Source organism: Moschus berezovskii, chromosome 7 (genome assembly GCF_049115385.1).
Source record: "Moschus berezovskii isolate FMDL1 chromosome 7, NW_MosBer_1.0, whole genome shotgun sequence".
NCBI lineage: Eukaryota > Metazoa > Chordata > Mammalia > Artiodactyla > Moschidae > Moschus > Moschus berezovskii.
Window position 1 is genome coordinate 44,831,503 of NC_142466.1, and position 24,697 is coordinate 44,856,199.

The window sequence follows — 24,697 nt, forward strand, 5'->3', positions numbered from 1 at the left end:
GAATTAACATAGCACTATAGGTCAGGTACACTTCAGAAACAAACTTATGAAAAAAAAAGAGATCAGATTTGTGGTTACCAGAGCTGAGGTTTAGGCAAGAGGAATTAGGTGAAGGTAATTAAAAAGTACAAACTTCCAGTTATAAAATAAGTAAGTACTATGTATGTAATGTGAAACATGATAAATATAATTAACACTGCCATCACATCTGAAGAGTAAATCCTAAGAGTTGTCACCATGAGGAGAAACTTTTTTTTTCTATATCTTTAATTTTATATCTACATGATGTAATGGATGTTCACTAAATTTATTACGGTAAGCATTTCATGATGTATGTAAATCAAATCATTATGCTGAATACCTTAAGCTTATACAGTGTTTAAAGTTAATTATATCTCAATAAAAATGGAAGAAAATTTTTAATAAAATATTTTAGGCAGAAAAAAACCAATTTTTGCATAAACCACAAAACAGTAAACTTTTATTTTAATGCTACTAGTTAGTAACTCTTAAAGCTACAAATTAAAAAGTGATATTACAATTAAGTGGAGAAGGAAATGGCAGCCCACTCCAGTGTTCTTGCCTGGAGAATCTCAGGGATGGGGGAGCCTGGTGGGCTTCCGTCTATGGGGTCACACAGAGTCGGACACGACTGAAGTGACTTAGCAGCAGCATTACAATTAATATAAGGTAACTTTACTTTCTTTCAGAAGTAACCATAAAAATGGGAATTCAATTTATAGTGCTAGACTGAAACTCAACTGAATAAAGGAAATAGAGCATCTCTTCCAGAGTAAAAAGAAATCAAATTACATTTGGAAGCCTAATAATGAGCAAAACTATATGAATAAGAAACAACTATGGCATGAAGAGACCAATAAAAACAAAATGAAAACCCAGGCACAAATGCAAATGATTCTGAGTGTTTACAGCAGTGCCTCTCAGATCTGATATATATTACCCTCTAGGATCTGATATATATTACCCTCTCAGATCTGATACTATTAACTCTCAGAGCTGATAATATTACCCTCTCAGATCTGATACATAATACCATCTCAGTGCTGATACATATTACCCTCTCAGATCTGATAAATATTACCATCTCAAATCTGATACATATTACAATCTCCTGACAAGCTTGGAAAAAATACAAATACACAGTTCACACACCCAGAGGAGGCTCTAAATACTGATTAAAGCGTCTCCATGTAACTGTAATAGATAGACACATAAGAAGATAATAAGCAGGTTAGAGAAAATAAAGTCTCTCACTGTTTCCATTGTTTCCCCATCCATTTGCCATGAAGTAATGGGTTCAGTTCAGTCCAGTTCAGTCAGTCAGTCATATCCAACTCTTTGCAACCCCATGGACTGCAGAACTACAGGCCTCCCTGTCCATCACCAACTCCTGGAGTTTATTCAAACTTATGTCCATTGGATCGGTGATGCCATCCAACCATCTCATCCTCTGTCGTCCCCTTTGCCTTCAATCTTTCCCAGCATCAGGGTCTTTTCCAATGAGTCAGCTCTTCCCATCAGGTGGCCACAGTATTGGAGTTTCAGCTTCAACGTCAGTCCTTCCGATGAATATTCAGGACTGATTTCCTTTAGGATGGACTGGTTGGCTCTCCATGCAGTCCAAGGGACTCTCAAGAGTCTTCTTCAACACCACAGTTCAAAAGCATCACGTCTTTGACGCTCAGCTTTCTTTATAATCCAACTCAACACTCACATCCATACATGATTACTGGAAAAACCATAGCCTTGACTAGATGGAGCTCTGTTGGCAAAGTAACGCCTCTGCTTCTAAATATGCTGTCTAGGTTGGTCATAGCTTTTCTCCCAAGGAGCAAGCGTCTTTTAATTTCATGGCTGCAGTCACCATCTGCAGTGATTCTGGAGCCCCCAAAAATAGAATCTGTCACTGTTTCCACTGTTTTTCTATTTGCCATGAAGTGATGGGACTGGATGCCATGATCTTTGTTTTCTGAATATTGAGCTTTAAGCCAACTTTTTTACTCTCCTCTTTCACTTTCACCAAGAGGCTCTTCAGTTCTTCTTTGCTTTCTGCCATAAGGGTGGTATCATCTGCATATCTGAGATTATTGATATTTCGCCCGGCAATTCTGATTCCAGATTGTGCTTCATCCAGCCCAGCGTTTCTCATGATGTACCCTGCATATAAGTTAAATAAGCAGGGTGACAATATACAGCCTTGACGTACTCCTTTCCCAGTTTGGAACTACTCCATTACTCTATGTCCAGCTCTATGTCCAGCTGTTTCTTGACCTCCAAACAGGTTCTCAGGAAGCAGGTAAGGTGGTCTGGTAGTCCCACCTCTTTAAGAATTTTCCACAGTTTGCTGTGATCCACACAGTTAAAGGCTTTAGGACAGTCAATGAAGCAGAAGTAAATGTTTTTCTGGAATTCTCTTGCTTTTTCAATGACCCACAGATGTTGGCGATTTGATCTCTGGTTCCTCTGCCTGTTCTAAGTCCAGCTTGAACATCTGGGAGTTCTCAGTTCATGTACTGTTGAAGCCAGGCTTGGAGAATTTTGAGCATTACTTTGTTAGCACATGATATGAGTACAACTGTGCGGTAGTTTGGACATTCTTTGGCATTGCCTTCCTTTGGGACCGGAAATGAAAAGTGACCTTTTCCTGTCCTATGGCCACTGCTGAGTCTTCCAAATTTTCTGGCATATTGAGTTCAGCACTTCAACAGCATTATCTTTCAGGATTTGAAATAGCTCAGCTGGAATTCCATCATCTCCACTAGCTGTGTTCGTGACATGCTATAAAACACAAGTGGGCGCCATCTCATGTAAAAGAAGTAGCCATAAGGTTCAGAACATAACCACTTAAATGACAAGTGTTAGTGGCTACTAGGTTTGGGAATAATTACAGAGAGGGAAAAAGTACTCTGAGGACTGAAACAGAAACAGACACGGCAAAACAGACAATAAAAAAAGAAGAGGAAAGGAAACAAAATATATGTATGCATTTGATAATTAAAACAGACCAGTTTCACACTCACAGACACAGAGAAAATACTTGTGGTTGCCAAGGGGTAGGGTAGGGAGGGGATGGATGGATTGGGAGATTGGGATAGCAGATACAAACTATTATACATAGAATGGATAAACAACAAAGTCCTAAAGAAAATACAGAGAACTATAGTCAATCTCCTGTGATAAACCATAATGGAAAAGAATATTTTAAATATATATATATATATATATATATATATCAGGTTCAGTCGCTCAGTCGTGTCAGACTCTTTGCAACCCCATGAATCACAGCACACGAGGCCTCCCTGTCCATCACCAACTCCCGGAGTTCACTCAAACTCATGTCCACAGAGTCGGTGATGCCATCCAGCCATCTCATTCTCTGTCGTCCCCGTCTCCTCCCGCCCCCAACCTTTCCCAGCATCAGAGTCTTTTCCTGAATCACATTGCTATACAGAGGAAATTAACATGGTAAATCAAATGTACTTCTAAAAAAGTAAAAGATAAACAAGTTTTCACCTTAAAGAATCACTCTACTGCTTCCCTGAAACTCTTAGGCAATTACGTTTTCCTCCAAACTCAATACGGTAAAACCTCTCCTAAAGAAAAGGAACAACTGTATTGTCAATTAATATCCAACTCCCCGTAAAAGGGCTCCTTGTGGGCTTCCCTGATGGTCCAGTGGTTGGGAATCCACCTTGCAATGCAGGGGACACAGGTTTGATCCCTGGTCCAGGAAGATTCCAAATGCCCCTGAGGTGGCCAGGCCTGTGCACCATGACTGCCGAACCCAGGACCAAGAGCCTGTGCTCTGAAACAAGAAACGCCACCGCAATGAGAAGCCCATGCATCACAGCTAGAGAGCAGCCCCGTCGCACAGAAACTAGAGAAAGCCCTCAGCAACAAAGGCCCAATGCAGCCAAATATATATATGTATATATATATATATATATATTTAAGGCAGGGTGATGGAGTTGACAGCCATCACTGGCTCTGTTGCTGTGAGGAAAAGTATGAAGATACTGATGTTGCATGTGATAACAAACAAGTCATTCCATTTTCTTTCTCTTGCTTCTCTGGTTACAAGCATGTTCTGTTCTCCTGATAACACTCAGGGGAAACAGGTGATTTTTTGTTTTTTAGCTTCTACATTGCATTGTTTCATGAAAATATTTTATTAATAATCTCAGAATGAATTTGTTTTATATAATTGAGGGCTATTGTGCATTCACTTCTAAAATTATAATGCTTTAGAAAATAATCTTTTATGATAGTAAGCCATAGGAATCAGAGAAAAACTATTCCAGAAGACAGCATAAAGACATTTTACAGACAAGCAGAGGCAAAATTAACTGCCAAAGGAATCCCCCTACACTGGTAATGTAAATTGGTATAGCCACAGAGAACATTAAGGAGGTTCCTTAAAAAACTAAAAATAGACCTGCCATATGATCCTGCAACCCCACTCCTGGGCATATATCTAGAGAAAACCATAATTCAAAAAGGTATATGCAGCCCAATTTCACTGTAGCACTATTTACAACAGCCAAGATGTGAAAGCAACCTAAATGTCCATCAAGAGATCAATGGATAAAGAAGATATGCTATACACACACACAATGGAGTATTACTCAGGCATCAAAGAGTAAAATAATGCCTTTTGCAGCAACGTGGAATGACCTAGAGATAATCATACTAAGTGAAGTAAGCCAGACAGAGAAAGACAGTTACCACATGATAGCATTTATATTTGGAATCTAAAAAAATTACACAAAATTACACAAGCAAACTTATATACAAAACAGAAATACACCCACAGACATAGAAAACAAACTTAATGATTACCAAAGGTGGACGGGCAGGGAAGGGATAAACGAAGAGTTTGGGATTAACATATACATACCACTATCTATAAAACAGATAACAAATAAAGACCTACTATATGGCACAGAGAACTATATTCAATGTTTTGTAATAATCTATAAGGGAAAAGAATTTTAAAAAAAGAATAGATATATACAGGTATGTACATATAACTGAATCACTTTGCTGTACACGTGAAACTAAGACATTGTAAATCAACTATATTTCAAATAAAAAAAATTACCACAAAACAAAACAAGTTAATTTCTAATAGCAGAAATTGCAAATGGAATAAACAAAATGCATCCAATATCCTATGCTGGGTCCATGATAGACCAAAACAGTAAAATTTCACATATCTTGACTTACAACAAAATGAATAAGGTTCCTTCTTTAAGAGTCTGTTCATGGAACAGAAAATTATACCCAACCTATATTTTAGGATAAAATTCATAGAAATACAGCAATTTCATTCTTCACCAGCCATTAGTCTCATCTAAGAAAAATGTATTTTCTTAGCTGCCCATGACACCATTCATCAAGGAAAGAAGAATAAAATCAATATTCACATCTTTACTAGATTAGTACTTTTTATCAAGTCTTATAAGTTATTGAGCACTGTTTTTCAAAAGAGAAAGGAAAAGCACTTTCATCTTCAATGCATCAAGATAGTCTATAATTAAACTAACTCAACATTTGTCTAAAAAGTTTTTATTTGGATTATATTATTTCATCATAAGGCAATCTAATTTCTGTGAGGAGATAGTAAGAGCCATCTGAGAAGGAAGGACACTTTGAGGTTTCACAACCAAGTAAAAGAATAAATATTTTATAGAGGCTGACGGGAAGATGGGCGGAGGATTAGGACGGGGCGGCCACTTTCTCCCCCACAAAATCAACAAAAGAACATTTGAACGCTGAGTAAATCCCACAAAAAAACTTCTGAATACCGGCAGAGAACATCAGGCACTCAGAAAAGCAGCCCATAGTCGACAAAAGGAGGTAGGAAATAGATAAAAAGAGAGACAAAAGAGGGAGGGACGGAGCTCCATCCCAGGAAGGGAGGCTTAAAAAAAAAAAGAGAGAGAGAGAGAAGTTTCCAAACACCTGGAAACACTGGCGAGTGGAACCTCAGAGGGCCGCATAACTGGGAGACAAAAGACATAAATAATTAAAACTCACAGACTAACTGCCCAGAGGAAACTCTCAGTGGAGAAGTGGCGAAGACGCCCGCGCCCCTCACTAGCAGGCGGGAGCTGGGCAGGGAGGCGCTGGCAGCAGCGCTTAGAGGGAGAACCGGGCTTGAACGCCCCAAGGCAAACTGAGGGCTCGAACTTAAGATACCAGAGCAGAGGCTGAAGGGCGAGAGGGCTGGAAAAAGCCTGCGAAAAGCCCCAAGCCAGCCCCGCCAACAGAACCGGGCACTAAGCGGAGCGAGCTGGCAGTGGGCGGCCCTTCCCCCAGCCCCCTCTGACGCGGGCGAGGAGCGCGGGGAGCGCGGCCAGCGCCGGGGCGGGGGCAGCCACGGCCCCAGAGAGGCTTCCCGTGCCAAGCTGCAGGCAGGCTTCCTTGCTGGCCAGGACTTCTTGGGTTCAGGCCAGTAGATATCCGCCTGAGAAAGTGCGCCGCTTGTACTCCCAGAAAACCGAGCGGCAGGGACCGGGAAGGCGGTAAGTCGCAGCGACCGTGCTCACCAAACGCCTGGTCACCTGAGCTGCTAGGACCGGGGAAGGCACAAAACGCAGGCCCAGCCAAGTCTGCACCTTTGTCGAGTACCGGAGGACCTGAACCTGAGCCGCTCAGACCTGGGAAGTGCATGCAACCCAGCGCCAGCTGCGGACAGCTCCAGCTCGCAGCAGAGCAAACTAAAGCCTGAGCAGCATAAACAGGGAAAGCACACACGCCTCGAGCAGGAGCATTCCCAGTGTAGCCAGACACCACGAGCACTCCCCACAGACCCAGGGATATTTGTTAGCTGTTCCTCCCTCCCCATAGCAGGACTGAATAGGAGAGCGGGGGGGGGGGGGGGGGGGGGGGGGGAGGGGTGGAGTGTCCACCACCGCATCCTGGTGTCAGGACGGGAATTAGACATTGAGGAGACCAAGAAACAGAAGAGCTTTTTCAACAGAAGGAACTGCCTTGGAAGTAACAGAGGGAGAAGCCTTGAGCCTATTGCAAGAATAAGACTGAAAACCAGAGGCAGAGGCTTAAGGCCAAATCCTGAGAACACCAGAGATCTCCTGTTCCAGAGAACATTAATTGATAGGTACTCATCAAATGCCTCCATACATACACTGAAACCAGGCACCACCCAAGGGTCAACAAGTTTCAGTGAAAGACATACTACGCAAGCTATCCAGTAACACAGGAGAATAGCACTGAGCTTCAATATACAGGCTGCCCAAAGCCACCCCAAACCCACTGACATCTCAAACTCATTACTGGACACTTCATTGCACTCCAGAGAGAAGAAATCCAGCTCCACCCACCAGAACATCGACTCAAACTTCCCTAACCAGGGAACCTTGACAAGTCACCCATCCAGCCCCACACACAACAAGGTAACTACATAATAAAGAGAACTCCATAAACTGTCAGAAGACGGAAAGGCCACCCCAAACACAGCAATATAAGCAAGATGAAAAGGCAGAGAAATACCCAACAAGTAAAGGAACAGAATAAATGCCCACCAACACAAACAAAAGAGGAAGATATAGGGAACCTACTCGATAAAGAATTTCAAATTTTAATTGTGAAAATGATTCAAAATCTGGAAAGCAAAATGGAGTTACAGATAAATAAACTGGAGAAAAGGATTGAGAAGATGGAAGAAACGTTCAATAAGGAATTAGAGGAAATAAAAAAGAGTCAATATATAGCGAATAATACAATAGATGAGATCAGAAACACTCTCGAGGGCACAAACAGTATAATAACGGAGGCAGAAGACAGGATAAGCGAGCTAGAAGATAGAATTGTAGAAATAAATGAAACAGAGAGGAAAAAAGAAAAACGAATTTTAAAAAATGAGGACAATATTAGAGACATATGGGACAATATTAAAAGCCCCAACATTCAAATCATAGGAGTCCCAGAAGAAGAAGACAAAAAGAAAGAGCATGAGAGAATACTTGAGAAGATAATAGTTGAAAATTTCCCTAAAATGGGGAAGGAAATAATCACCCAAGTCCAAGAAACACAGAGAGTCCCTAACAGGATAAACCAAAGGCGAAATACCCCAAGGCACATATTAATCAAATTAACAAAGATCAAACACAATGAAACAATATTAAAAGCAAGGGAAAAACAACAAATAACACACAAGGGGATCCCCATGAGGATAACAGCTGATCTTTCAGCAGAAACTCTACAGGCCAGGAGGGAATGGCAAGACTTACTTTAAGTGATGAAAGAAAATAACCTACAGCCCAGATTACTGTACCCAGCAAGGATCTCATTCAAATATGAACGAGAAATCAAAAGCTTTATAGACAAGCAAAAGCTGAAAGAATTCAGCATCACCAAACCAGCTCTCCAACAAATACTAAAGGATCTTCTCTAGACTGGAAACAGAGAAAGGGTATATAAACTCGAACCCAAAACAATAAAGAAAATGGCAAAGGGATCATACTTATCAATAATTACCTTAAACGTAAATGGGTTGAATGCCCCAACCAAAACACAAAGGCTGGCTGAATGGATACAAAAACAAGACCCCCATATATGTTGTCTACAAGAGACCCACCTCAAATCGAGGGACACATACAGACTGAAAGTGAAGGGCTGGAAAAAGGTATTCCACGCAAATAGAGACCAAAAGAAAGCAGGAGTAGCAATACTCATATCAGATAAAATAGATTTTAAAACAAAGGCTGTGAAAAGAGACAAAGAAGGAAACTACATAATGATCAAAGGATCAATCCAAGAAGAAGATATAACAATTATAAATATTTATGCACCCAACATAGGAGCACCGCAATATGTAAGACAATTACTAACAACTATGAAAGGGGAAATTAACAATAACACAATAATAGTGGGAGACTTTAATACCCCACTTACATCTATGGATAGATCAACTAAACAGAAAATTAACAAGGAAACACAAACTTTAAATGATACAATAGACCAGTTAGACCTAATAGATATCTATAGGACATTTCACCCCAAAACAATGAATTTCACCTTTTTCTCAAGCACACACGGAACCTTTTCCAGGATAGATCACATCCTGGGCCATAAATCTAGCCTTGGTAAATTCAAAATAATTGAAATCATTCCAAGCATCTTTTCTGACCAAATGCAGTAAGATTAGATCTCAATTACGGGAGAAAAACTATTAAAAATGCCAACATATGGAGGCTGAACAATACGCTGCTGAATAATGAACAAATCATAGAAGAAATCAAAAGAGAAATCAAAATATGCATAGAAATGAATGAAAATGAAAACACAACAACCCAAAACCTCTGGGACACTGTAAAAGCAGTGCTAAGGGGGAAGTTCATAGCAATACAGGCACACCTCAAGAAACAAGAAAAAGTCAACTAAATAACCTAACTCTACATCTAAAGAAACTAGAAAAGGAAGAAATGAAGAACCCCAGGGTTAGCAGAAGGAAAGAAATCGTAAAAATTAGGGCAGAGATAAATGCAAAAGAAACAAAAGAGACCATAGCAAAAATCAACAAAGCCAGAAGCTGGTTCTTTGAGAAGGTAAATAAAATTGACAAACCACTAGCCAGACTTATCGAGAAACAAAGGGAGAAGAACCAAATCAATAAAATTAGAAATGAAAATGGAGAGATCACAACTGACAACACAGAAATACAAAGGATTACTAGAGAATACTATCAGGAATTATATGGCAATAAAATGAATAACCTGGAAGAAATGGACAAATTCCTAGAAAAGTACACCTTGCCAAAACTGAACCAGGAAGAAATAGAAACTCTGAACAGACCCATCACAAGCACGGAAATAGAGGAAGTAATCGGAAAGCTTCCAGCAAACAAAAGCCCAGGTCCAGACGGCTTCACAGCTGAATTCTACCAAAAATTTAGTGAAGAGCTAACACCTATTCTACTCAAACTCTTCCAGAAAATTGCTGAGGAAGGAAAACTTCCAAACTCATTCTATGAGGCCACCATCACCCTAATCCCAAAACCTGGTAAAGATCCCACAAAAAAAGAAAACTACAGGCCAATATCACCGATGAACATAGATGCAAAAATCCTTAACAAAATTCTAGCAATCAGAATCCCACAACATATTAAGAAGATCATACATCATGACCAAGTGGGCTTTACCCCAGGAATGCAAGGATTCTTCAATATCCACAAATCAATCAACGTAATACACCACATTAACAAACTGAAAAATAAAAATCATATGATTATCTCAATAGATGCAGAGAAAGCCTTTGACAAAATACAACATCCATTTATGATAAAAACCCTCCAGAAAGTGGCAATAGAAGGGACATATCTCACCATAATAAAAGCTATATATGACAAACCCACAGCAAACATTATCTTCAATGGTGAAAAACTGAAAGCATTTCCCCTAAAGTCAGGAACAAGACAAGGGTGCCCACTCTCACCACTACTATTCAACATAGTTCTGGAAGTTTTGGCTACAGCAATCAGAGCAGAAAAAGACATAAAAGGAATACAAATGGGAAAAGAAGATGTAAAACTTTCACTGTTCGCTGATGACATGATCCTCTACACAGAAAACCCTAAAGACTCTACCAGAAAACTACTAGAGCTAATCAATGAATACAGTAAAGTTGCAGGATATAAAATCAACACACAGAAATCCCTTCCATTCCTATACACTCATAATGAGAAAATAGAAAGAGAAATTAAGGAAACTATTCCATTCACTGTTGCAACGAAAAGAATTAAATACTTAGGAATATATCTACCTAAGGAAACAAAAGACTTGTACATAGAAAACTATAAAACACTAGTGAAAGTAATCAAACAGGACACTAATAGATGGAGAAATATACAGTGTTCGTGGATTGGAAGAATAAATATTGTGAAAATGAGTATACTACCCAAAGTAATTTATACATTCAATGCAATCCCTATCAAGCTACCAACGATATTTTTCACAGAACTAGAACAAATAATCTCACAATTTGTATGGAAATACAAAAAAACCTCGAATAGCCAAAGCAATCTTGAAGAAGAAGAATGGAACTGTAGGAATTAACCTGCCAGACTTCAGGCTCTACTACAAAGCCACAGTCATCAAGACAGTATGGTACTGGCATAAAGACAGAAATATAGATCAATGGAACAAAATAGAAAGCCCAGAGATAAATCCACGCACCTATGGACACCTCATCTTTGACAAAGGAGGCAAGAATATAAAATGGACAAAAGACAGTCTCTTTAACAAGTGGTGCTGGGAAAACTGGTCAGCCACTTGTAAAAGAATGAAAATAGAACACTTCCTAACACCATACACCAAAATAAACTCAAAATGGATTAGAGAGCTAAATGTAAGACCAGAAACTATAAAACTCCTAGAGGAGAACGTAGGCAAAACACTCTCCGACATAAATCACAGCAGGATCCTCCAAGACCCACCTCCCAGAATATTGGAAATAAAAGCAAAAATAAACAAACGGGACCTAATTAAAATCAAAAGCTTCTGCACAGCAAAGGAAACTATAAGCAAGGTGAAAAGACAGCCTTCAGAATGGGAGAAAATAATAGCAAATGAAGCAACTGATAAAGGATTAATCTCCAAAATATACAAGCAGCTCCTGCAGCTCAATTCCAGAAAAATAAGGGACCCAATCAAAAAATGGGCCAAAGAACTAAACAGACATTTCTCCAAAGAAGACATAAAGATGGCTAACAAACACATGAAAACATGCTCAAAATCCCTCATAATCAGAGAAATGCAAATCAAAACCACAATGAGATACCATTTCACACCAGTCAGAATGGCTGCTATCCAAAAGTCTACATGCAATAAATGCTGGAGAGGGTGTGGAGAAAAGGGAACCCTCTTACACTGTTGGTGGGAATGCAAACTAGTACAGCCACTATGGAGAACAGTGTGGAGATTCTTCAAAAAACTGGAAATAGAACTGCCATATGATCCAGCGATCGTACTCCTGGGCATACACACCGAGGAAACCAGAATTGAAAGAGACACATGTACTCCAATGTTCATTGCAGCACTGTTTTTAATAGCCAGGACGTGGAAGCAACCTAGATGTCCATCTGCAGATGAATGGATAGAAGGCTTTGGTACATATACACAATGGAGTATTTTTCAGCCATCAAAAAGAATGCATTTGAATCAGTTTTAATGAGGTGGATGAAACTGGAGCCAATTATACAGAGGGAAGTAAGCCAGAAAGAAAAACATCAATACAGTATACTAACACATATATATGGAATTTAGAAAGATGGTAACCTGAACCCTGTATATGAGACTGCAAAAGAGACATAGGTATATAGAACAGTCTTTGGGACTCTGTGGGAGAGGGTGAAGGTGGGATGATTGGGGAGAACAGCATTGTAGCATGTATATTATCATAAGTGACCAGTCCAGGTTCGACACATGATACAGGATGCTTGGGGCTGGTGCACGGGGATGACATGGAGGGAGGATATGGGGAAGAGGGAGGTGGGAGGGGGGTTCAAGAAAGAGAACACATGTACACCCGGGGCGGATTCATGTCAATGTATGGCAAAACCAACCAATATATTAATGTAAGGTAACTTGCCTCCAATAAAATAAATTTAAAAAAAAAAGAAAAAAAAAAGAATAAATATTTTATAAAGCTCACCCTATGAAGATAGAGAGATCCTAAAATGATAATAAAGCAATTAATTACTGGGGACGGAAGGTGGTATCCACTGATAAACGTATACATATGTGCCTGTAAATTAGGAGCATTTGGTTCAAATACAAAGCAAATGAAATATATAATGGAAATGAAAGCTTAAATTATATAAATGTTTTTCCCAATATTTCAATATAAGTATGAAATTCTAGAGCTGACATGACTCTAAAGACTATTACTGCCTTGTGGATGAGTCTGAGTCTTTCAAAGTCAAGTATTTATCTGCATTAGTATTAATCCCCTAACATTTCAGTCCTATTTTTGTAAGTGGAATTGAGAATGGTCATGATTTCCACAAAGACTTTTGAAAAACTGTACTCACCTTGCTCTCTACAGTAGGGACAATAATGTGCAGGAACTGTTCGTATTTGGAAGCTCAAATGAAAACAGGTTGAAAACTGTTATCTCTGCTTAGAGCATATGTGACATAAGAAACGTGATTTCTACACACAGGATAAAGTGTAACTGTTTGCCAATTATTTCCCCTGTCAAAATGCATTACGTATGTATGTATACATATATATACACATACACACACATATGAGAGAGAAAGTGAGCTACAAGAGAAGGTGGAAGTCATTTGTTGATCACCATATGATGCCATTAAAATGTATCCTTACAGATATGATTAAAAACAAACACATTCATTAAAAATACATTGATGCCTATTCATCAATTTTTAAAAATCCATTCTGTAGTTCTAAGAAACTGTAATCAATGTAATGAGGTAGAAATAAATTTAACATCAACACCCTTTAAGGAATGTTTGCAATAAAACTATAACATCACTGTATCTGACCTAAGAATGAAAAATCCCAGACCACATGACCTGCCTCTTAAGAAACCTGTATGCAGGTCAGGAAGCAACAGTTAGAACTGGACATGGAACAACAGACTGGTTCCAAATAGGAAAAGGTGTACGTCAAGGCTGTATATTGTCACCTTGCTTATATGCAGAGTACATCATGAGGAACGCTGGGCTGGAAGAAGCACAAGCTGGAATCAAGATTGCCGGGAGAAATATCAATAACCTCAGATATGCAGATGACACTACCCTTATGGCAGAAAGTGAAGAGGAACTCAAAAGCCTCTTGATGAAAGTGAAAGAGTAGAGTGAAAAGGTTGGCTTGAAGCTCAACGTTCAGAAAACAAAGATCATGGCATCTGGTCCCATCACTTCATGGGAAATAGATGGGGAAACAGTGGAAACAGTGTCAGACTTTATTTTTTTGGGCTCCAAAATTACTGCAGATGCTGACTGCAGCCATGAAATTAAAAGACGCTTGCTCCTTGGAAGGAAAGTTATGACCAACCTTCATAGTATATTGAAGAGCAGAGACATTACTTTGCCAAACAAGGTCCGTCTAGTCAAGGCAATGGTTTTTCCCGTGGTCATGTATGGATGTGAGAGTTGGACTGTGAAGAAAGCTGATCGCCGAAGAATCGATGCTTTTGAACTGTGGTGTTGGAGAAGACTCTTGAGAGTCCCTTATACTGCAAGGAGATCCAACCAGTCCATTCTAAAGGAGATCAATCCTGGATGTTCATTGGAGGGACTGATGCTAAAGCTGAAACTGCAATACTTTGGCCACCTCATGCGACGAGTTGACTCACTGGAAAAGACTCTGATGCTGGGAAAGGTTGGGGGTGGGAGGAGAAGGGGATGACGGAGAATGAAATGGCTGGACGGCATCACCGACTCTGTGGACATGAGTTTGAGTGTACTCCGGGAGTTGGTGATGGACAGGGAGGCCTGGCGTGCTGTAATTCATGGGGTCGCGGAGAGTCGGACACGACTGAGTGACTGAACTGAACTGAACTAAAAATCTAAAACAATTTTACTTGGATTAACAGATTTATGCATCCTCATCATATGAAACATGAGTATGTTAACCTCAGTGAAAGAGCTACCATTTTATTACTGGTATATCTGGATAACAAATGCCTGTATAAGAAAAGTAATCTTACTTCCATCCTCAGAATCTCTTTCTTCCCAAAACCATAAGTTTCACAAAAGTAAAGGCCATTCAGAATTTATAAAAGAAGACTAACACATAATCTTCTGAAGTCACACACAGCTCTTTGACGGGCTCTGCAATGCTGTGATGATTGGGAATATGTGGTTTCCCAAGGGGAAGCTATAAAAACCACGGAGGCTGAAGACAGTACCACCTGAAAGACCAAACAGATAGCTTAGTCAACTAAATAGCCAGCTGTTTCCAAAGACTGTTCTTGTTTAAATTATCTTCGAGTTGGGTGGGGTGTGGGGAGGTGGGCAGGGAGGGAGGGTGGCACAAACTGACAGAGTAGAACAACATAGATACACTATCGTGTAAAATAGACAGTTGATGGGAAGCATCTTCTGTGTAACAGGGCGCCGAGCTTAGTGCTCTGTGAGGACCGAGAAGGGTAGCATTGTTGGGGGGAGGCTGAAGAGGGAGGGGATGTGTGTTACATATAACTGATTCAGTTCAGTCGCTCAGTTGGGTCAGACTCTTTACAACCCCATGGACTGCAGCATACCAGGCCCCCCTGTCCATCACCAATTCCTGGAGTTTACACAAATTCACGTCCATTGAGTCTGTGACACCATCCAACCATCCTCTGTTGTCCCCTTCTCCTTCCTCCTTCAATCTTTCCCTGCATCAGGGTCTTTTCCAATGAGTCAGTTCTTCCCATAAGGTGGCGAAAGTATTGGCGTTTCAACTTCAGCATCAGTTCTTCCAATGAATTTTCAGGACTGATTTCCTTTAGGATAGACTGGTTGGATCTCCCTGCAGTCCAAGGGACTCTCTCAACAGTCTTCTCCAACACCACAGTTCAAAAGCATCAAATCTTGGGCACTCAGCTTTCTTTATATTCCAACTCTCACACCCATCCATACATGATTACTGGGAAAACCATAGCTTTTACTAGACGGACCTTTATTGGCAAAGTAATGTCTCTGCTTTTTAATATGCTATCTAGGTTGGTCATAGCTTTTCTTTCAAGGAGCAAGCATCTTTTAATATCATGGCTGTAGTCCCTGTCTGCAGTGATTTTGGAGTCCCCCAAAATAAAGTCTTGCACTCTTTCCCCATCTATTTGCCATGAAGTGATGGGACCAGATGCCATGATCTTAGTTTTCTGAATGTTGAGCTTCGAGCCAACTTTTTCACTGTCTTCTTTCACTTTCATTAAGAGGCTCTTTAGTTCCTCTTCACTTTCTGCCATAAGGGTGGTGCCATCTGCATATCTGAGGTTATTGATATATCTCCCAGCAATCTTGATTCCAGCTTGTGCTTCCTCCAGCACAGAATTTCGCATTATGTACTCCGCATAGAAGTTAAATGAGCAGGGTGACAATATACAGCCTTGATATACTCCTTTCCCGATTTGAACCAGTCTGTTGTTCCAAGACCAGTTCTAACTGTTGCTTCCTGACCTGCATACAGATTTCTCAGGAGGCAGGTCAGGTGGTCTGGTATTCCCATCTCTTTCAGAATTTTCCACAGTTTTTCTAACCCACACAGTCAAAGGCTTTGGTGTAGTCAATAAAGCAGAAGTAGATGTTTTTCTGGAATTCCCTTGCTTTTTTGATGATCCAACGAATGTTGGACATTTGATCTCTGGTTCCTCTGCCTTTTCTAAATCCAGCTGGAACACCTGGAATTTCACGGTTCATGGACTGTTGAAGCCTTGCTTGGAGAATTTTGAGCATTACTTTACTAGCTTGTGAGATGAATGCAACTGTGAAACAGTTTGAACATTCTTTGGCATTGTCTTTCTTTGGGACTGGAATGAAAAACTGAACTTTTCCAGTCCTGTTGCCACTGCTGAGTTTTCCAAATTTTCTGGCATACTGAGTACAGTACTTCCATAGCATCATCTTTTAGGATCTGAAATGGTTCAACTGGAATTCCATCACCTCCACTAGCTTTGTTCGTAGTGATGCTTCCTAAGGCCCACTTGACTTCGCATTCCAGGATGTCTAGCTCTAGGTGAGTGATCACACTATCATGGTTATCTGTGTAATGAAGATCTTGTTTGTATAATTCGATGTATTCTTGCCTCTTCTTGATACCATCTGCTTCTGTTATGTCCATACCATTTCTGTCCTTTATTGTGCCCATCTTTGCATGAAATGTTCCCTCGGTGTCTCTAATTTTCTTGAAAAGATCTCTAGTCTTTCCTATTCTATTGTTTTCCTCTATTCCTTTTTCTTTTTATTGCTTTTTTAAAATTTATTTAAATTGTAGGCTAATTACTTTATATTATTGTATTGGTTTTGCCACACACTGACATGAATCTGCCCCGGGTGCACATATGTTCCCCATCTTGAACTCCCCTCCCACCTCCATCCCCATCCCATCCCTCTGGGTCATCCCAGTACACCAGCCTCGAGCATCCTGTATCATGCATCGAACTTGGACTGGTGATTCGTTTCACATATGATAATAAACATGTTTCAATGCTATTCTCCCAAATCATCCCACCCTCACCCTCTCCCACAGAGTCCAAAAGACTGTTCTATACATCTGTGTCTCTTTTGCTGTCTCGTATACAGGGTTATTGTTATCATCTTTCTAAGTTCCATATATATGCGTTAGTATACTGTATTGGTGTTTTTCCTTCTATTTCTTTGCACTGATCACTGAGGAAGGCTTTCTTATCTCTCCTTGCTATTCTTTGGAACTCTGCATTCAAATGGGTATATTTTTCCTTTTCTCCTTTGCTTTTTGCTTCTCTCCTATTCATAGCTATTTGTAAGGCCTCCTCAGACAGCCATTTTGCTTTTCTGCATTTCTTTAACTGATTAAAATATAATGATTAGTAAAATAAGGCATCTTCTAAAAACAGGTTTATATGCTTGGTTTCAACTGTCTCTTTCTTTGACACTATTAAGCTACCTTTTCAGCATTTACACAGGAGGAGCAAAGAAAATATTAACTTCCTTTAAAAGAAAGCCAAAGATTTACTGTTTCTTTGTGTTTTTCCAAAAAAGTTTTAGACCTGAGTTTACTCATTTCGTAAATCCATCATCTTCCTTATCCAGATGGAATATTCTCTGGATGATCACAAGCAACCCTCTTAAAGTGGGTGTTATGACATGGGAACGAAGCTATGAAATAAATATATCTAATACATGTATCAAATATATAAATATGACATATTCAATGTGATATATCAATACATATTAAATTATATATACATACACACACATACAACATTTGTGCAAACACGGAAACTGTTGACTGAGAAAAGAAGTGGAGATCTGGAGAATATCTTTGTATATAAATATTATATTACTCTGTTCTGTCCCACTTAGATATGTCATCAATTTCTGATAATGTTGAAAGAAATTGTCTAAGATGATATTAATAAATTTAAAACATGTATTCTGAGGCAAAGAAGAAAGGTGGGGAGGGGTGTTCCCAGAACTCAGGAGACAATGTACTATCCTGTATCTCGATTTGTGGGGAGGACTCTTAGCAAGGGAGAGCTACACAGGCACAAGAGGTAAAAACTGCTCACTCTGCTGCAAGAGACGTCAATACCCAATAATATACAGTATCACAGAAAAGACATTTTAGTCACAAGAATAACTTTACTATTTATGAATACAAAGCATTATTTCAAAAGCACACCCTAATGGGATGAAAACACTTCTAAGGGAAATGCTCTCCTGAGGGGTACACTGCCCCATACAGTCCACAGGAGGATCTAACATGCACCTTTCAACTAACCATGATAACCACACAGACATCCATTTAAACATTCTGATCCATATTTTCTGTTTTCAGAGTTTAACTTTTAACTTTCACTGTAAAACTTCAATTTTGCAAGAAAAACAATGAGAGGAAACAGGAAAGGCTGTGTATAGATCGCCAGTTCTAACTTCCTTAGAAAACTATATTATACATCCTGATCTGATCCTTTTTTGCTCTTTTTTAAGGAGTCTTTCCTCCTCACCTCACATCAACATCTCATGCTCTTATGTTATTCATCCATGACAGCAGTCTAATTGGAACTCTCATGTTAAGATTAAAAACATACACACACACAAACATACATGCACAAGTGATATTCTCAATTACTAATACAGAATTTCTAAGTCAAACAAATGCATTTTAACATTAGAAACACAAAATCAGGGCTACACTCTTCCACTTGAAATCATTTTTTACTGATCAGTGTTTAAATCCTAAAAGTACATGGAGCTTACAGTATAGCTACAAAGATTATCCTTCTACGAGATGCTGAACCATGAAGCTAGCAAGTCTTTAAAAATTATAGATGCTACTCTGGAGAAGGAAATGACAACCCACTCCAGTACTCTTGCCTGGAAAATCCCATGGACGGAGGAGCCTGGTAGGCTACAGTCCATGGGGTTGCAAAGAGTCAGACACAACTGGAGTGACTAAGCACGCATAGATGCTATTGCTTTTGTAGGAATGACTTTTAACTTTTTATCATAATGATGATGTTTTGTTTTTAAAACCTAGAAAGCTGTATAGCTCCTTTTTTAAAATCATTTAAGCTGTATAGTTAAGAGATCATTCAGTTCAGTCGCTCAGTCGTGTCCAACTCTTTACAACCCCATGCACTGTAGCACACTAGGCCTCCCTGTCCATCACCAACTCCCGGAGCTTCCTAAAACTCATGTTCATTGAGTCGGTGATGCCATCTAACCATCTCATCCTCTGTCGTCCCCTTCTCCTTCCGCCTTCAATCTTTCCCAGCATCAGGGTCTTTTCAAGTGAGTCAGTTTTTAGCATCAGGTGGCCAAAGTATTGGAGTTTCAGCTTCAATATCAGTCCTTCCAATGAATTTTCAGGACTGATTTCCTTTAGGATGGATTGGTTGGATCTCCTTGCAGTCCAAGGGACTCTCAAGAGTCTTCTCCAGCACCACAGTTCAAAAGTATCAATTCTTCGACGATCAGCTTTCTTTATAGTAGTCCAACTCTCACATCCATACATGACTACTGGAAAAACCACAGCTGTGACTAGATGGACCTTTGTTGGCAAAGTAATGTCTCTACTTTTTAATTATCTATCTAGGTTGGTCATAACTTTTCTTCCAAGAATCAAGCATCTTTTAATTTCATGGCTACAGTCACCATCTGCTGTGATTTTGGAGCCCCCAAAAATAGTCTGTCCCTGTTTCCATTGTTTCCGCATGTATTTGCCAGAAAGTAATGTAAAGAGACCATTAAGTCTTGTAAATATGATGAACAAGGAGAATACCAATAAACTCTTCCTTCGGCTCTTACCTATTGACTGCAACCGTAAAGTAGTTGTAATTTTCTCCTTCTTCTATTTCTCTGACAAAATGTCTATGATTTCCACACAGTCTTCATAGTACAACAGCCAAAAGATGTTAAGAAATTACATGTTTCTGGTTTTAGAATCAGCACCTGAAACCCGGTCAATAATAACAAACATTTAACTAACATCTCCTCAGTGCTAAGCGCTGGACACTGTGCTAAAATCCTTACATAAGGTAGCTTTCAGAATAACTTTACCAGGGAGGTATTACCTCAGATGAGGAAACTAAAGAACAGAGGAGATAAGTACCTTAAATGAGAGCATACAAAAAAAAAAAAAATGAGAGCATACAGTTATTAATTGGCAGGAATGAGAGTTACAGGCTATTTACTCCAAATCCTTTGCTTGTAACCACTATACTCAGTACCTCTCAGAATACTATTCCCACTTGGGAGCCGTTCTACACATTGACTCCCAGAGAAGGAACATTTCCATTTCCTAAATAATTAAAGCAAAGGTCATTCTCTCTTATCAGAATACTTGTGTGTTCAACCTGAACTAGTCAACTACAGCACCAGGAGCAACCCAGAAATCCCAACCAATGGATTGAACAATTTCCATTGGGAAACTTTCATTTATCATAAGACAGTATTATCTAATTTCAAAAGAGATGATGGCTTCATTGAAATGAAGAATGAAAATATTAAATATTCAATGTCAAAGTTCTTTTCTCAAGCCCTGTTATCTGTGGATAAATGTATCTATGCATTGATTTGCTAAGCAAATCAAGTCCATGTAAAGCAACACTATTTATATACACATGCCTCATTTTATTGCACTTCACTTTTTACAAAAGGAAGATTTGAGGCAATCCTGCCTTGAGCAAGTTTATTGGCACCATTTTTCCAACATCATTTACTTGTGTCATGTCTGTTTTACATTTTGGTAATTCTCAAACTTTATTATTATTAAAACATTTGCTATGGTGATCTGTGATCAGTGATCTTCCACATTGCTTTTACTTAGCTTTTGATTTTAAACTAGTCTGGAGAAAAGTTGCAAAAATAGCAAAAAAAAATTCTCTTATATCCCTTACAACATTCTCCTAATGTTCTATTTTTTAATTAATTTTTATTGGGGTATAGTTGCTTTATAATGTTGTGGTGGTTTCTGCTGTGCAGCAAAGTGAATCAGGTACACATAAACATATATCCCTCTTTTATGGATGCGCTTACCACTTAGGTCACCACAGAGCATGCTATGCAGTAGGTTCTCACTAGTTATCTATTTTATGCATAGCAAAGGGCATGGCAACCCACTCCAGTTGCCATGCCTAGAGAATCCCCATGAAGTAGAGGAGCCTGGCGGGCTTCAGTCCATGGGGTCACAAAGAGAGTCAGACATGACTCAGGAACTAAGCACACCACAGCACAGTGTATATATGGACTTCCCAGGTGACTCACTGGTAAGGAATCCCCCTGCCACTGCAAGAGACGTGGGTTTGTTCCTGAGTTGGAAAGATCCCTTGGAGAAGGAAACAGCAACCCACACTAGTATTCTTGCCTGGGAAATCCCATGGGCAGAGGAGCCTGGCAGGCTATAGTCCATGGGGTCACAAAAAGTCGGACATGACTTAGCAACTAAACAACAACAACAAAAACTGTACATCCAAGACTTTGAGTTTTAAAAAAAAGGATCATCTAAGATACTTTAGAAATTTAATTCTATCAGTTGAAAAAATTATCCAACTCTAATGTTGATAATAAATTCTACAATGTGGAAGATCTAGAAAAACTATAATTCAAACAACTATTCATTTCAGAAACAAACATGCCAAAATCCTTAACATCATAATGTATTCCTTATTTGACTGTCAAGCCTCTTAAGTTCTTAACTCCAATGTTTATTTTTTTGAATAAACATTTTCATTTTTATAAAATAAAAAATTATTACTCATAAAACAATTTTAAATGTTTATTCGTTTTTATATACATTGTCTTAGATGTATATTAAAATTATATATACAGGTAAATATTAATCAAATTACCACCAAATTCAACTGTACTGTCGGGGCTTTGCACTTTTAAAGTTTACTACATAATATTCTCTCTTAAATTATATATAAAATTTTAGCCTGAAAGTTATTTGTAGAGTCAGATTCCCAGGGCAACATCACTGATCATCAGGATTACTTTTTTCCATAAGGGAAGACAACCCTGAATGTGGCCCAAGACATTCCTTTCCTAAATCTGTTTCATTTCAACCACTGGGAGCGATGCCCCTCAACCAGCAGTGCATGCAGCAGATAACTAGGATCTGCTTCAGATAGGCAGGAAATGCTGGTGTTTATCTTTCCCTTAGGCAAATGGCACCTCATGCAGAATTAAAGAAACCAAGGGATTTGGAAACTGTAGTCATAATTACCTGTCAGAATCTACTGGAAGCTTTCTAAAGTTAACATCCTAATACTTATTGCTCCCACAGGAGAATTCCAGAACGTGCTTTAGAAAAGCTGATTCAATGTATGAGGATCATCTATTTGATGCCATTTAAATATAGTAGTACTTAGTCAAGGAGATACAAATTCTTATGGAACTAAATACGTTATACTAAAATACTTCAAGATTTTACTACCACAGGCCACTACCACCATATATGAACTCACTATACCTCCTGCACAATCAAAAAACGAAAACAAACTTCTTCTCTTAGATGAGCTCCGCAGCTTAGAGGAGAGCGTGACAGAGGTCTACACGAACAGTGATGACCGTCTCTCTGGTAGTATCGTTAGTGCCATCTCCATACAACTGACATCTGAGGGCAGGTAATTCTTTGTGGTGGGGCACCGTCCTATGCACTGTACATCAGCAGCTCCTATGACCGCCATTCACTAGATCCAAGTAGCCCAGTCACGACAATCATAAATGTCCCCGGACACTGTCAAATGTTCCCTGGGGCCAGGATCATCCCAGAGTTCAGAACTGATACACTAGCGGAGATGGCCACATGCAGGGTGCAGTCTGGCTCTGCTCCTTTGTGTGCACCAGGGAGAGACATCTCACCTCTCTGCCTCAATCTATCCTCCCTCAAATAACTGGGAAGGATTAAAGGAGAAAAGGACTGACTACTGCTAGGACTATTTTGACTGTATATTTTGTAGTATCTCTCTCTACTTCTTAGACTTGCCAGGTAAAGAATTTGTCCGCCGATGCAGGAGATGCAAGAGATGCAGGTTTGATTCCTGGGTTGGGAAGATACCCTGGAGCAGGGAACGGCTACCCACTCCAATATTCTTGCCTGGAAAATTCCATGGACAGAGGAGTCTGGCAGGCTACAGTTCATGGGGCCTCAGAAAGTCAGACACAACTGAATGCAGACACAAGAACACTACTTCTGACTCCCTAAACGACAAATATATACTTTCCAAAAAAAGTTTTCTTTATGATATAAAACTAAGGAATTTTTAAGGGGGAAGGGCATTACTAGGTTTATGGATTACTTAAAGAGCTCTCCTAAAGCTGCAAGCTCAGGCTTGCAGTCTCTTAAGAATATGATCCCAAATCCTACTACCTACCATAATCTATGCATCAGAGAACAAGGATGATCTCTTGGTCACTGAAACTCATCACATACTTTCCCTGCTCTGTACTCCAGCTCTGACTTGTCGGATGGGGAACATAACTCCACCACAGGTGTACACACACCCCTGCCAGATTCCAGCATTTTTCATAAAGTATTTTCCTGACGGCATCTGAATCATCTCTCTCTCGCACCAAACATTACGGTGAAATCTCTCTCCTAGTACTTGCACTCTTCAGGGCATGAATGACTCCGTGATGGATACAGTCCATCAGACTCATTTCCCTACTAAACCTCTGGTGCCTCTTCTGTTCTCACTCCGCTGTCTACCCTGCAGGGTCTAGCCAGAGCTCCAGTCACATTATTACTCAAGATTTCTTTTGAATTGCACAGCTAGCTTAGAGAATGGAAATCAATGTTCTTATAAGTTGGTATACGTCTTACACAGAGCTACACAGTAAGCTCCTTTCTCAGATAACATGGCCATTAAGAGATGACCAGTGCTTACTGACAATGACAGCCCCAAGAAGACTAAAGTTCAAGAATAATATTCACACAAATGTGGAGGGAGTTATTATTAAGCATGACTTTTAGTTGAGGGCCATCAATTGAGTACAGAAAGTACCCCTACTAATCAAAGAATATTAAGAAAACTCTATTACTGTGACCTTAAAACTTTTAAATTTAGCAACTCTATTTGCTGTGCATGTAGTTGTTAACTAATATTTCTCACCAAATTACTTTGTTCACTATATATCCCTTCAAACAACTATAAACCTACTGAAGAGAGGTGATGGTCGTTTCACACAGGGTGTATGCTGGTGGGGTGAGGGTTCCCCAGGTAAAAAACAAGGGGAATATCCAACAATGCCTGCTGCACTCATAACAGGGGATCAATGCCTAAGGTGTGTGTGGGACGTGGGAGACACAGTCCTTCAAACACCCAAGAGTCTAGAAGTGAAGCAACTCTACGTAAATGTCAGCATTGTACTGAAGGACGCTGCAAAAGAAGACAGTAGTCATAGGCAAAGAAAGGTGAGACTTTAGTACTGTACCTTCAACATGGACTCGGGGAGCACAGGCATCAGAATTCTCTGAGGTGCTTCCTGAAAAAT

At 39.6% G+C, this 24,697-nt stretch overlaps 1 protein-coding gene across 5 annotated transcripts in view; it reads right to left on the reverse strand.

Moving 5' to 3' along the window:
- KDM4C (lysine demethylase 4C) overlaps nt 1-24,697 on the reverse strand; it is a 415,025-nt gene that overhangs the window by 237,063 nt on the left and 153,265 nt on the right. The window contains exon 1 of one of the 5 annotated variants that reach the window (XM_088837901.1): nt 20,009-20,561. The exons of the other annotated variants lie outside the window; for them this stretch is intronic. The gene's annotated coding sequence lies outside the window, so the exon portion shown is untranslated. Of the gene's footprint in view, nt 1-20,008; nt 20,562-24,697 lie in introns of those variants that run through there. 5 annotated transcript variants of the gene reach the window in all.